The sequence below is a fragment of the Schistocerca serialis genome, chromosome 1 (assembly GCF_023864345.2).
Source record: "Schistocerca serialis cubense isolate TAMUIC-IGC-003099 chromosome 1, iqSchSeri2.2, whole genome shotgun sequence".
Lineage (NCBI taxonomy): Eukaryota > Metazoa > Arthropoda > Insecta > Orthoptera > Acrididae > Schistocerca > Schistocerca serialis.
Window position 1 is genome coordinate 14,378,792 of NC_064638.1, and position 15,573 is coordinate 14,394,364.

Here is a 15,573-nt window from a genome sequence, read left to right on the forward strand (position 1 = left end):
TTATAGATTCCGATGCTTCACTTGAGGTTTACTGTATCCCTCTCACCTCCTTATTGACGATGAAACACAGAAATTGCATCTTAATTAAATACAAAAACACAATGCCGATTTAAGTACAAGAATGCTGACTCTTCTTGTTGTCTATGTTTTGAACCATTCCGGGACACTAGTTATAGATTCCGATGCTTCACTTCAGGTTTACTGTATCCCTCTGACCTTCTTATTGACGATCAAACACAGAAATTTCATCGGAATTAAATACAAAAGGCACAATGCCGACTTAAGTACAAGAAGACTGGCTCTTCTTAGTGCCTGTGTTTTGAACCATTCCTGTGACACTAGTTATAGATTCCGATGCTTCACTTCAGGTTTACTGTATCCAGCTGACCTTATTATTGACGATGAAACACAGAAATTGCATCGGAAATAAATACCAAAGGCACAATGCCGACTAAAGTTCAAGATGACTGACTCTTCCTACTGTATATGTTTTGAACCATTCCTGTGACACTAGTCTTAGAAACCGATGCTTCACTTGAGGTTTACTGTATCCCCCTGACCTCCTTATTGACGATGAAACACAGAAATTCCATCTTAACTAAATACAAAAGGCACAATGCAATCTTAAGTACAAGAACACTGACTCTTCTTACTGTCTATGTTTTGAACCATTCCTGTGACACTAGTTATAGATTCCGCTGCTTCACTTTAGGTTTACTGTATCCCTCTGACCATCTTATTGACGATCAAACACAGAAATTTCGTCGGAATAAAATACAAAAGGCGCAATGCCGACTGAAGTACAAGAAGACTGGTTCTTCTTAGTGCCTGTGTTTTGAACCATTCCTGTGACACTAGTTATAGATTCCGATGCTTCACTTCAGGTTTACTGTATCCCTCTCTCCTTCTTATTGACGATGAAACACAGAAATTGCATCGGAATTAAATACAAAAGGCACAATGCCGACTTAAGTACAAGAAGACGGACTCTTCTTACTGTCTATATTTTGAACCATTCCTGTGACACTAGTTATAGCTTCCGATGCTTCACTTCAGGTTTACTGTATCCCTCTCTCCTTCTTATTGACGATGAAACACAGAAATTGCATCGGAATTAAATACAAAAGGCACAATGCCGATTCAAGTACAAGAAGACTGGCTCTTCTTACTGAATATGATTTGAACCATTCCTGTGACACTAGTTACAGATTCCGATGCTTCACTTCTGGTTTACTGTATCCCTCTCTCCTTCTTATTGACGATGAAACACAGAAATTGCATCGGAATTAAATAGAAAAGGCACAATGCCGACTTAAGTACAAGAAGACTGGCTCTTCTTACTGCCTATGATTTGAACCATTCCTGTGTCACTAGTTATAGCTTCCGATGGTTCACTTCAGTTTTACTGTATCCCTCTGACCTTCTTATTAACGATGAAACACAGAAATTGCATCGGAATTAAATACAAAAGGCACAATGCCGACTTAAGTACAAGAAGACGGACTCTTCTTACTGTCTATATTTTGAACCATTCCTGTGACACTAGTTATAGCTTCCGATGCTTCACTTCAGGTTTACTGTATCCCTCTGTCCGTCTTATTGACGATGAAACGCATATATTGCATCGTTATTAAATAGTAAAGGCACAATGCCGACTCAAGTACAAGAAGTCTGGCTCCCCTCAATGTCTATGTTTTGAACCTCTTCTGTGACACTAGTTATAGATTCCGATGCTTCACTTCAGGTTTACTGTATCCAGCTGACCTTATTATTGACGATGAAACACAGAAATTGCATCGGAATTAAATACAAAAGGCACAATGCCGACTTAAGTACAAGAAGACTGACTCTTGTCACTGTCTATGGTTTGAACCATTCCTGTGACACTAGTTATTGATTCCGATGCTTCACTTCAGGTTTACTGTATCCCTCTGACCGTCTTATTGACGATGAAACACAGATTACTGCATGGGATTTAAATACAAAAGGCACAATGTCGACTCAAGTACAAGAAGTCTGGCTCTTGTTATTGTCTATGATTTGAACCTTTCCTGTGGGACCGGTTTTAGATTCCGATGCTTCACTTCAGGTTTACTGTATCCCGTGGACCTTCTTATTGACAACGAAACGCAGAAATTGCATCGGAAATGAATACAAAAGGCACAATGCCGACTTAAGTACAAGAAAACTGACACTTCTTACTGTCTATGTTTTGCACCATTCCTATGACACTAGTTATAGATTCCGATGCTTCACTTCAGGTTTACTGTATCCCTCTGTCCTTCTTATTGACGATGAAACACAGAAATTGCATCGGAATTAAATGGAAAAGGCACAATGCCGACTTAAGACCAAGAAAACTGACTCTTCTTCTGTTTATGTTTTGAACCGTTCCTGGGACACTAGTTGTAGATTCCGATGCTTCACTTCAGGTTAACTGTATCCCTATGGGATTCTTATTGACGACGAAATACAGAAATTGCTTCAGAATTATATACAGAAGGCACAATGCCGACTCAAGTACAAGAGAACTGACTCTTCTTACTGTCTAAGATTTGAACCATTCCTGTGACACTAGTTATAGATTTCGATGCTTCACATTGGGTTTACTGTATCCCTCTGACCTTCCTATTGACGATAAAACACAGAAATTGCATCGGAATTAAATGCAAAAGGCACAATGCTGGCTTAAGTAGTGGAAGACTGACTCTTCCTACTGCCTATGTTTAGAACCATTCATGTGACACTAGTTATAGATTCCGATGCTTCACTTGAGGTTTACTGTATCCCTCTCACCTCCTTATTTACGATGAAACACAGAAATTGCATCTTAATTAAATACAAAACCACAATGCCGATTAAAGTACAAGAATGCTGACTCTTCTTGTTGTCTATGTTTTGAACCATTCCGGGACACTAGTTATAGATTCCGATGCTTCACTTCAGGTTTACTGTATCCCTCTGACCTTCTTATTGACGATCAAACACAGAAATTTCATCGCATTTAAATACAAAAGGCACAATGCCGACTTAAGTACAAGAAGACTGGCTCTTCTTAGTGCCTGTGTTTTGAACCATTCCTGTGACACTAGTTATAGATTCCGATGCTTCACTTCAGGTTTACTGTATCCAGCTGACCTTATTATTGACGATGAAACACAGAATTTGCATCGGAAATAAATACCAAAGGCACAATGCCGACTAAAGTTCAAGATGACTGACTCTTCCTACTGTATATGTTTTGAACCATTCCTGTGACACTAGTCTTAGAAACCGATGCTTCACTTGAGGTTTACTGTATCCCCCTGACCTCCTTATTGACGATGAAACACAGAAATTCCATCTTAACTAAATACAAAAGGCACAATGCAATCTTAAGTACAAGAACACTGACTCTTCTTACTGTCTATGTTTTGAACCATTCCTGTGACACTAGTTATAGATTCCGCTGCTTCACTTTAGGTTTACTGTATCCCTCTGACCATCTTATTGACGATCAAACACAGAAATTTCGTCGGAATAAAATACAAAAGGCGCAATGCCGACTGAAGTACAAGAAGACTGGTTCTTCTTAGTGCCTGTGTTTTGAACCATTCCTGTGACACTAGTTATAGATTCCGATGCTTCACTTCAGGTTTACTGTATCCAGCTGACCTTATTATTGACGATGAAACACAGAAATTGCATCGGAATTAATTACAAAAGGCACAATGCCGACTTAAGTACAAGAAGACGGACTCTTCTTACTGTCTATATTTTGAACCATTCCTGTGACACTAGTTATAGCTTCCGATGCTTCACTTCAGTTTTACTGTATCCCTCTGACCTTCTTATTAACGATGAAACACAGAAATTGCAGCGGAATTACATACAAAAGGCACAATGCCGACTTAAGTACAAGAAGACTGACTGTTCCTACAGTCTGTGTTTTGAACCATTCCTGTGACACTAGTTATTGATTCCGATGCTTCACTTCAGGTTTACTGTATCCCTCTGACCGTCTTATTGACGATGAAACACATATATTGCATCGTTATTAAATAGAAAAGGCACAATGCCGACTCAAGTACAAGAAGTCTGGCTCTCCTCACTGTCTATGTTTTGAACCACTTCTGTGAATCTAGTTATAGAATCCGATGCTTCACTTCAGGTTTACTGTATCCCGCTGACCTTAGTATTGACGATGAAACACAGAAATTGCATCGGAATTACATACAAAACGCACAATGCCGACTTAAGTACAAGAAGACTGACTCTTACTACTGTCTATGTTTTGAACCATTCCTGAGCCACTAGTTATTGATTCCGATGCTTCACTTCAGGTGTACTGTATCCCTCTGACCTTCTTATTGACGCCGAAACACAGAAATTGCATCGGAATTAAATAGAAAAGGCACAATGCCGACTTAAGTCCAAGAATACTGACTCTTCTTACAGTCTATGTTTTGAGCGATTCCTATGACACTAGTTATAGATTCCGATGCTTCACTTCAGGTTTACTGTATCCCTCTGACCTTCTTATTGACGATGAAACTCAGAAATTGCATCGGAATTAAATACATAAGACACAATGCCGACTTAAGTACAAGAAAACTGACTCCTTATACTGTCTATGTTTTGAACCATTCACGTGACGATAGTTATATTTTCCGTTTCTTCACTTCAGGTTTACTGTATCCCTCTGACCTTCTTATTGACGATCAAACACAGAAAATTGATCGGAATTCATTACAAAAAGCACAATGCCATCTCAAGTACAAGAAGATTGGCTCTTCTTACTGTCTATGTTTTGAACCATTCCTATGACACTAGTCATAGATTCCGATGCTTCACATCAGGTTTGCTGTATCCAGCTGACCTTCTTATTGACGATGAAACACAGAAATTGCATCGGAATTAAATACAAAAGGCACAATGCCGACCTAAGTACAAGAAGACTGACTCTTCTTACTGTCTATGTTTTGATCCATTCCTGCGGCACAAGTTATAGATTCCGATGCTTCACTTCAGTTTTTTTGTATCCCTCTGACCTTCTTATTGACAATGAGACACAGAAATTGCATCGGAATTAATCACAAAAGGGACAATGACGACTTAAGTAGAAGAAGACTGACTCTTCCTACTGTCTATGTTTTGAACCATTCCTGTGACACTAGTTTTAGATTCCGATGCTTCACTTCAGGTTTACTGTATCCCTCGGACCTCCTTATTGACGATGAAACATAGAAATTGCATCTTAATTAAATACAAAAGGCACAATGCCGACTTAGGTACAAGTAGACTGACTCTTCTTACTGTCCATGTTTAGAACCATTCCTGTGATACTAGTTATAGATTCCGATGCTTCACTTCAGGTTTACTGTATCCCTCTGACTTTCTCATTGACGATCAAACACAGAAATTTCATCGGAATTAAATACAAAAGGCACAATGCCTACTCAAGTACAAGAAGACTGAATCTTCTTACTGTCAATGTTTGAACCATTCCCGTGACACTAGTTATAGATTCCCATGCTCACTACAGGTTTACTGTATGCAGCCGACTCTCTTATTGACGGTGAAACACAGATATTGCATCGGAATTAAATACAAAATGCACAATGCCGACTTAAGTACAAGAAGACTGACTCTTCTCACTGTCTATGTTTTGAACCATTCCTGTGACACTAGTTATAGTTTCCGATGCTTCACTTCAGTTTTACTGTATCCCTGTGATCGTCTTATTGACGATGAAACACAGGAATTGCATCGGAATTAAATACAAAAATCACAATGCCGACTCAAGTACAAGAAGTCAGGCTCTTCTTACTGTCTATGTTTTGAACCATTCCTATGACACTAGTCATAGATTCCGATGCTTCACATCAGGTTTACTGTATCCAGCTGACCTTCTTATTGACGATGAAACACAGAAATTGCATCGGAATTAAATACAAAAGGCACAATGCCGACCTAAGTACAAGAAGACTGACTCTTCTTACTGTCTATGCTTTGATCCATTCCTGCGACACAAGTTATAGATTCCGATGCTTCACTTCAGTTTTACTGTATCCCTCTGACCTTCTTATTGACAATGAGACACAGAAATTGCATCGGAATTAAATACAAAAATGACAATGCCGACTTAAGTAGAAGAAGACTGACTCTTCCTACTGTCTATGTTTTGAACCATTCCTGTGACACTAGTTTTAGATTCCGATGCTTCATTTCAGGTTTACTGTATCCCTCTGACCTCCTTATTGACGATGAGACAAAGAAATTGTATCTTAATTAAATACAAAAGGCACAATGCCGACTTGAGTACAAGAAGACTGACTCTTCTTACTGTCTATGTTTTGAACCATTCCTGTGACACTAGTATAGATTCCGATGCTTCACTTCAGGTTGACTGTATCCCTCTGACTTTCTCATTGACGATCAAACACAGAAATTTCATCGGAATTAAATACAAAAGGCACAATGCCTACTCAAGTACAAGAAGACTGGCTCTACTTACTGTCAATGTTTGAACCATTCCCGTGACACTAGTTACAGATTCCCATGCTTCACTTCAGGTTTACTGTATGCAGCCGACCTTCTTATTGACGGTGAAACACAGATATTGCATCGGAGTTAAATACAAAATGCACAATGCCGACTTAAGTACAAGAAGACTGACTCTTCTCACTGTCTATGTTTTGAACCATTCCTGTGACACTAGTTATAGATTGCGATGCTTCATTTCAGGTTTACAGTATTCCTTGGACCATCTTATTGACGATGAACACTGAAATTGCATCGGAATTAAATAGAAAATGCACAACGCTGACTTAAGTACAAGAAAACTGCCTCTTTTTCCTGTCAATGTTTTGAACCATTCCTGTGACAATAGTTGTAGATTCCGATGCTTCACTTCAGGATTACTGTATCCAGCTGACCTTCTTATTGACGATGAAACACAGAAATTGCGTCGGAATTAAATACAAAGGGCACAATGCCGACTTAAGTAGAAGAAGACTGACTCTTCCTACTGTCTATGCTTTGAACCATTTATGTGACACTAGTTTTAGATTCCGATGCTTCACTTCAGGTTTACTGTATCCCTCTGACCTCCTTATTGACGATGAAACACTGAAATTGCATCTTAATTAAATACAAAAGGCACAATGCTGACTTAAGTACAAGAAGACTGACTCTTCTTACTGTCTATGTTTTGAACCATTCCTGTGACACTAGTTATAGATTCCGATGCTTCACTTCAGGTTTACTGTATCCCTCTGACTTCCTTATTGACGATCAAACACAGAAATTTCATCGGAATTAATTACAAAAGGCACAATGCCGACTTAAGTACAAGAAAAAAGATTCTTCTTAATATCTATGTTTTGAACCATTCCTGTGACACTAGTTACAGATTCCGATGTTTCCCTTCAGGTTTACTGTATTCTTCTAACCTTCTCATTGAAGATCAAACACAACAATTTCATCGGAATTAAATACAAAAGGCACAATGACGACTCAAGTACAAGAAGAATGGCTCTTCTTACTGTCAATGTTTGAACCATTCCCGTGACTTTAGGTACAGATTCCGATGCTTCACTTCAGGGTTACTGTATCCAGCTGACCTTCTTATTGACGGTAAAACACAGATATTGTATCGGAATGAAATACAAAATGCACAATGCCGACTTAAGTACAAGAAGACTGACTCTTCCCACTGTCTATGTTTTGAACCATTCCTGTGACACTAGCTATAGATTCCGATGCTTCACTTCAGTTTTACTGTATCCCTGTGACCGTCTTATTGACGAAGAAACACAGAAATTGCATCGGAATTAAATACAAAAATCACAATGCCGACTCAAGTACAGGAAGTCTGGCTATTCTTACTGTCTACGATTTTGAACCTTTCCTGTGACACCAGTTTTGGATTCTGATGCTTCACTTCAGGTTTACTGTATTCCTTGGACTTTCTTATTGACGATGAAACACAGAAATTGCATCTTAATTAAATACAAAAGGCACAATGCCGTCTTAAGTACAAGAAGACTGACTCTTCTTACTGTCTATGTTTTGAACCATTCCTGTGACACTCGTTATAGATTCCGATGCTTCACTTCAGGTTTACTGTATCCCTCTGACTTTCTCATTGACAATCAAACACAGAAATTTCATCGGAATTAAATACAAAAGGCACAATTCCGACTCAAGTACAAGAAGACTGGCTCTTCTTACTGTCAATGTTTGAACCATTCCCGTGACACTAGTTATAATTTCAGATGCTTCACTTCAGGTGTACTGTATCCAGCTGACCTTCTTATTGTCGGTGAAACACAGATATTGCATCGGAATTAAATACAAAATGCACAATGCCGACTCAGGTACAAGAAGTCTGGCTCTTCTTACTGTCTATGTTTTCAACCTTTCCTGTGAGACCGGTTTTAGATTCCGATGCTTTACTTTAGGTTTACTGTATCCCTTGGACCTTCTTATTGACGACGAAATACAGAAATTGCATCGGAATTAAATAGAAAAGGCAGAATGCCGACTTAAGTACAAGAAAACTGACTCTTCTTCCTGTCTATGTTTTTAACCATTCCTGTGACACTAGTTATAGATTCAGATTTTTCACATCAAGTTTACTGTATCCCTCTGACTTTCTTATTGACGATGAAATACAGAAATTGCATCGGAAGTATATACAAAAGGCACAATGCCGACTCAAGTACAAGAAGACCGACTCTTCTTACTGTCTATGTTTTCAACCTTTCCTGTGAGACCGGTTTTAGATTCCGATGCTTTACTTTAGGTTTACTGTATCCCTTGGACCTTCTTATTGACGACGAAATACAGAAATTGCATCGGAATTAAATAGAAAAGGCAGAATGCCGATTTAAGTACAAGATAACTGACTCTTCTTCCTGTCTATGTTTTTAACCATTCCTGTGGCTCTAGTTATAGATTCCGATGCTTCACTTCAGGTTTACTGTATCCCTTGGACCTTCTTATTGACGACGAACCACAAAAATAGAATCGTAATGAAATACAAAAATCACAATGCCGACTTAAGTACAAGACAACTGACTCTTCTTCCTGTCTATTATTTGAGCTATTCCTGTGACACTAGTTGTAGGTTCCGAGGCTTCACTTCAGGTTTAATGTATCCAGCTGACCTTATTGGCGATGAAACACACAAATTGCATCGGAATTAAATGCAAAAGGCACAATGCCTACTCAAGTACAAGAAGACCGGCTCCTCTTACTGTCTATGTTTTGAACCTTTCCTGTGAGACCGGATTTAGATTCCCATGCTTCACTTCAGGTTTACTGTATCCCTTGGACCTTCTTATTGACGACGAAACACAGAAATTGCATCGGAAATTATAGAAAAGCACAATGCCTACTTAAGTACAAGAAAACAGACTCTTCTTACTATCTATGTTTTGAACCATTCCTGTGACACTAGTTATAGATTCCGATGCATCACGTCAGGTTTACTGTATCCCTCTAACCTTCTTTTTGACGATGAAACACAGAAAATGCATCGGATTTAAATACAAAAGGCACAATGCCGACTTAAGTGTAAGAAAACAGGCTCTTCCTACTGTCTATGCTTTGAACCATTCCTGTCACACTAGTTATAGATTCCGATGCTTCACTTTAGGTTTACTGTATCTCTCTGATCTTCTTATTGACGATGAAACACAGAAATTGCATCGGAATTAAATACAAAAGGCACAATGCTGACTTAAGTACAAGAAAACTGACTCTTCTTACAGTCTATGTTTTGGACGATTCCTGTGACACTAGTTATAGATTCCGATGCTTCACTTCAGGTTTACTGTATCCTCTTGACCTTCTTATTGACGATGAAACACAGAAATTGCATCGGAATTAAATACATAAGACACAATGCCGACTTAAGTACAAGAAAACTGACTCTTCTTACTGTCTATGTTTTGAACCATTCCTGTGACACTAGTTATAGATTCCGATGCTTCACTTCAGGTTTACTGTATCCCTCTGACCTTCTTATTGACGATCAAACACAGAAAAATGATCGGAATTATATACAAAAGGCACAATGCCAACTCAAGTACAAGAACACTGGCTCTTCTTACTGTCAATGTTTAGAACCATTCCTATGACACTAGTTATAGATTCCGAAGCTTCACTTCAGGTTTACTGTATCCAGCTGACCTTCTTATTGATGATGAAACACAGAAATTGCATCGGAATTAAACACAAAAGGCACAATGCCGACCTAAGTACAAGAAGACTGACTCTTCTTACTGTCTAAGTTTTGAACCTTTCTTGTGACACTAGTTATAGATTCCGATGCTTCACTTCAGTTTTACTGTATCCTTCTGACCTTCTTATTGACGATGAAACACAGAAATTGCATCGGAATTAGATACAAAACGCACAATGCCGACTTAAGTACAGGAAGACTGACTCTTCCTACAGTCTATGTTTTGAACCATTCCTGTGAAACTAGTTATTGATTCCGATGCTTCACATCAGGTTTACTGTATCCCTCTGACCGTCTTGTTGGCGATGAAACACAGAAATTGCATCGGAATTAAATACAAAAGGCACAATGTCGACTCAAGTACAAGAAGTCTGGCTCCTCTTACTGTCTATGATTTGAACCTTTCCTGTAAGCCCGGTTTTAGATTCCGATGCTTCACTTCAGGTTTACTGTATCCCTTGGACCTTCTTATTAACGACGAAACACAGAAATTGCATCGGAATTAATTAGAAAAGGCAGAATGCCGACTTAAGTACAAGAAAACTGACTCTTCTTCCTGTCTATGTTTTTAACCATTCCTGTGACACTAGTTATAGATTCCGATTTTTCACATCAAGTTTACTGTATCCCTCTGACTTTCTTATTGACGATGAAATACAGAAATTGCATCGGAAGTATATACAAAAGGCACAATGCCGACTCAAGTACAAGAAGACCGACTCTTCTTACTGTCTATGTTTTGAACCATTTCTGTGGCTCTAGTTATAGATTCCGATGCTTCACTTCAGGTTTACTGTATCCCTTGGACCTTCTTATTGACGACGAACCACAAAAATAGAATCGTAATGAAATACAAAAATCACAATGCCGACTTAAGTACAAGACAACTGACTCTTCTTCCTGTCTATTATTTGAGCTATTCCTGTGACACTAGTTGTAGGTTCCGAGGCTTCACTTCAGGTTTAATGTATCCAGCTGACCTTATTGGCGATGAAACACACAAATTGCATCGGAATTAAATGCAAAAGGCACAATGCCTACTCAAGTACAAGAAGACCGGCTCCTCTTACTGTCTATGTTTTGAACCTTTCCTGTGAGACCGGATTTAGATTCCCATGCTTCACTTCAGGTTTACTGTATCCCTTGGACCTTCTTATTGACGACGAAACACAGAAATTGCATCGGAAATTATAGAAAAGCACAATGCCTACTTAAGTACAAGAAAACTGACTCTTCTTACTATCTATGTTTTGAACGATTCCTGTGACACTAGTTATAGATTCCGATGCATCACGTCAGGTTTACTGTATCCCTCTAACCTTCTTTTTGACGGTGAAACACAGAAAATGCATCGGATTTGAATACAAAAGGCACAATGCCGACTTAAGTGTAAGAAAACAGGCTCTTCCTACTGTCTATGCTTTGAACCATTCCTGTCACACTAGTTATAGATTCCGATGCTTCACTTTAGGTTTACTGTATCTCTCTGATCTTCTTATTGACGATGAAACACAGAAATTGCATCGGAATTAAATACAAAAGGCAAAATGCCGACTCAAGTATAAGAAGCCTGGCTCTTCTTTCTGCCTATGTTTTGAACCTTTCCTGTGTGACGGGTTTTTGATTCCGATGCTTCACTTCAGGTTTACTGTATCCCTTGGACCTCCTTATTGACGCCGAAACACAGAAATTGCATCGGAATTAAATACAAAAGGCACAATGCCGACTTAAGTACAAGAAAACTGACTCTTCTTACAGTCTATGTTTTGGACGATTCCTGTGACACTAGTTATAGATTCCGATGCTTCACTTCAGGTTTACTGTATCCTTCTGACCTTCTTATTGACGATGAAACACAGAAATTGCATCGGAATTAAATACATAAGACACAATGCCGACTTAAGTACAAGAAAACTGACTCTTCTTACTGTCTATGTTTTGAACCATTCTTGTGACACTAGTTATAGATTCCGATGCTTCACTTCAGGTTTACTGTATCCCTCTGACCTTCTTATTGACGATCAAACACAGAAAAATGATCGGAATTATATACAAAAGGCACAATGCCAACTCAAGTACAAGAACACTGGCTCTTCTTACTGTCTATGTTTAGAACCATTCCTATGACACTAGTTATAGATTCCGAAGCTTCACTTCAGGTTTACTGTATCCAGCTGACCTTCTTATTGATGATGAAACACAGAAATTGCATCGGAATTAAACACAAAAGGCACAATGCCGACCTAAGTACAAGAAGACTGACTCTTCTTACTGTCTAAGTTTTGAACCTTTCTTGTGACACTAGTTATAGATTCCGATGCTTCACTTCAGTTTTACTGTATCCTTCTGACCTTCTTATTGACGATGAGACACAGAAATTGCATCGGATTTAAATACAAAAGGGACAATGCCGACTTAAGTACAAGAAGACTGACTCTTCTAACTGTCTATGTTTTGAACCATTCCTGTGACACTAGTTATAGATTCCGATGCTTCACTTCAGTTTTACTGTATCGCTCTAACCTTCTTATTGACGATGAAACACAAAATTTGCATCAGAATTAGATTCAAAACGCACAATGCCGACTTAAGTACAAGAAGACTGACTCTTCCTACAGTCTATGTTTTGAACCATTCCTGTGACACTAGTTATTGATTCCGATGCTTCACTTCTGGTTTACTGTATCCCTCTGACCGTCTTGTTGACGATGAAACACAGAAATTGCATCGGAATTAAATACAAAAGGCACAATGTCGACTCAAGTACAAGAAGACCGACTCTTCTTACTGTCTATGTTTTGAACCATTCCTGTGGCTCTAGTTATAGATTCCGTTGCTTCACTTCAGGTTTACTGTATCCCTTGGACCTTCTTATTGACGACGAAACACAAAAATTGCATCGGAATTAAATACAAAAATCACAATGCCGACTTAAGTACAAGACAACTGACTCTTCTTCCTGTCTATGATTTGAACCTTTCCTGTGACACTAGTTATAGTTTCCGATGCTTCACTTCAGCTTTAATGTATCCAGCTGACCTTATTGGCGATGAAACAAAGATATTGCATCGGGATTAAATAGAAAAGGCACAATGCCGACTTATGTACAAGAAGACTGATCATCTTACTGTCTATGTTTTGAACCATTCCCGTGACACTAGTTATAGATTCCGATGCTTCACTTCAGGTTTACTGCATCCCTCTGACCTTCTTATTGACGATGAAACATATTAATTGCATCGAAATTAAATACAAAAGGCACAATGCCGACTTAAGTAGAAGAAGACTGACACTTCTTACTGTCTATTTTTTAACCATTCCTGTGACACTAGTTACAGATTCCGATGCTTCACTTCAGGTTTACTGTATACGTAAGACTTTCTTATTGACGATGAAACTTAGAAATTGCATCGGAATTAAATACAAAAGGCACAATACCGACTCAAGTACAAGAAGACTGCCTCTTCTTACTGTCTATGCTTTGAACCTTTCCTGTGAGACCAGTTTTAGATTCCGAAGCTTGACTTCAGGCTTACTGTATCCCTTGGACCTTCTTATTGACGATGAAACACAGAAATTGCATGGGAATTAAATACAAAATGCAAAATGCGGACTTAAGTAAAAGAAAACTGGCACTTCTTACTGTCTATGTTTGAACCATTCCTGTGACAGTAGTTATAGATTCCGATGGTTCACTTCAGGTTTACTGTATCCCTCTGACCTCTTTATTGCCGATGAAACACAGAAATTGCATGGGAATTAAATACAAAAGGCACAATGCCGACTTAAGTACAAGAAGACTGACTCTTCTTACTGTCTATGTTTTGATCCATTCCTGTGACACTAGCTATAGATAGCGATTCTTCACTTCAGGTTTACTGTATCCCTCTGACCTTCTTATTGACGATGAAATACAGAAATTGCATCGGAATTAAATACAAAAGGCACAATGCCGACTCAAGTACAAGAAGACTGGCTGTTCTTACTGTCTATGTTTTGAACCTTTCCTGTGTGACGGGTTTTAGATTCCGATGCTTCACTTCAGGTTTACTGTATCCCTTAGACCTCCTTATTGACGCCGAAACACAGAAATTACATCGGAATTAAATACAAACGGCACAATGCCGACTTAAGTACAAGCAAACTGACTCTTCTTACAGTCTATGTTTTGAACGATTCCTGTGAAACTAGTTATAGATTCCGATTCTTCACTTCAGGTTTACTGTGTCCTTCTGACCTTCTTATTGACGATGAAAAACAGAAATTGCATCGGAATTAAATACATAAGACACAATGCCGAATTAAGTACAAGAAAATTGACTCTTCTTACTGTCTGTGTTTTGAACAATTTCTGTGACACTAGTTATAGATTCCGATGCTTCACTTCAGGTTTATTGTATCCCTCTGACCTTCTTATTGACGATCAAACACAGAAAATTGATCGGAATTAAATACAAAAGGCACAATGCCGACTAAAGTACAAGAAGACTGGGCCTTCTTACTGTCTATGTTTTGAACCATTCCTATGACACTAGTTATAGATTCCGATGCTTCACTTCAGGTTTACTGTATCCAGCTGACCTTCTTATTGACGATGAAACACAGAAATTGCATCGGAATTAAACACAAAAGGCACAATGCCGACATAAGTAGAAGAAGACTGACTCTTCTTACTGTCTAAGATTTGAACCTTTGCTGTGACACTAGTTATAGATTCCGATGCTTCACTTCAGTTTTACTGTATCCCTTTGACCTTCTTATTGACGATGAGACACAGAAATTGCATCGGAATTAAATACAAAAGGGACAATGCCGACTTAAGTAGAAGAAGACTGACCCTTCCTACTGTCTATGTTTTGAACCATTCCTATGACACTAGTTTTAGATTCCAATGCTTCACTTCAGGTTTACTGTATCCCTCTGACCTCCTTATTGACGATGAAACACAGAAATTGCATCTTAATTAAATACAAAAGGCACAATGGAGACTTAAGTACAAGAATACTGACTCTTCTTACTGTCTATGTTTGAACCATTCCTGTGACACTAGTTATAGTTTCCGATGCTTCACTTCAGGTTTACTGTATCCCTCTGACCTTCTCATTGACGATCAAACACAGAAATTTCATCGGAATTTTAATACAAAAGGCACAATGCCGACTCAAGTACAAGAAGACTGGCTCTTCTTACTGTCAATGTTTTGAACCATTCCCGTGACACTAGTTATAGATTCCAATGCTTCACTTCAGGTTTACTGTATCCAGCTGACCTTCTTATTGACGGTGTGACACAGATATTGCATCGGAATTAAATACAAAATGCACAATGCCGACTTAAGTACA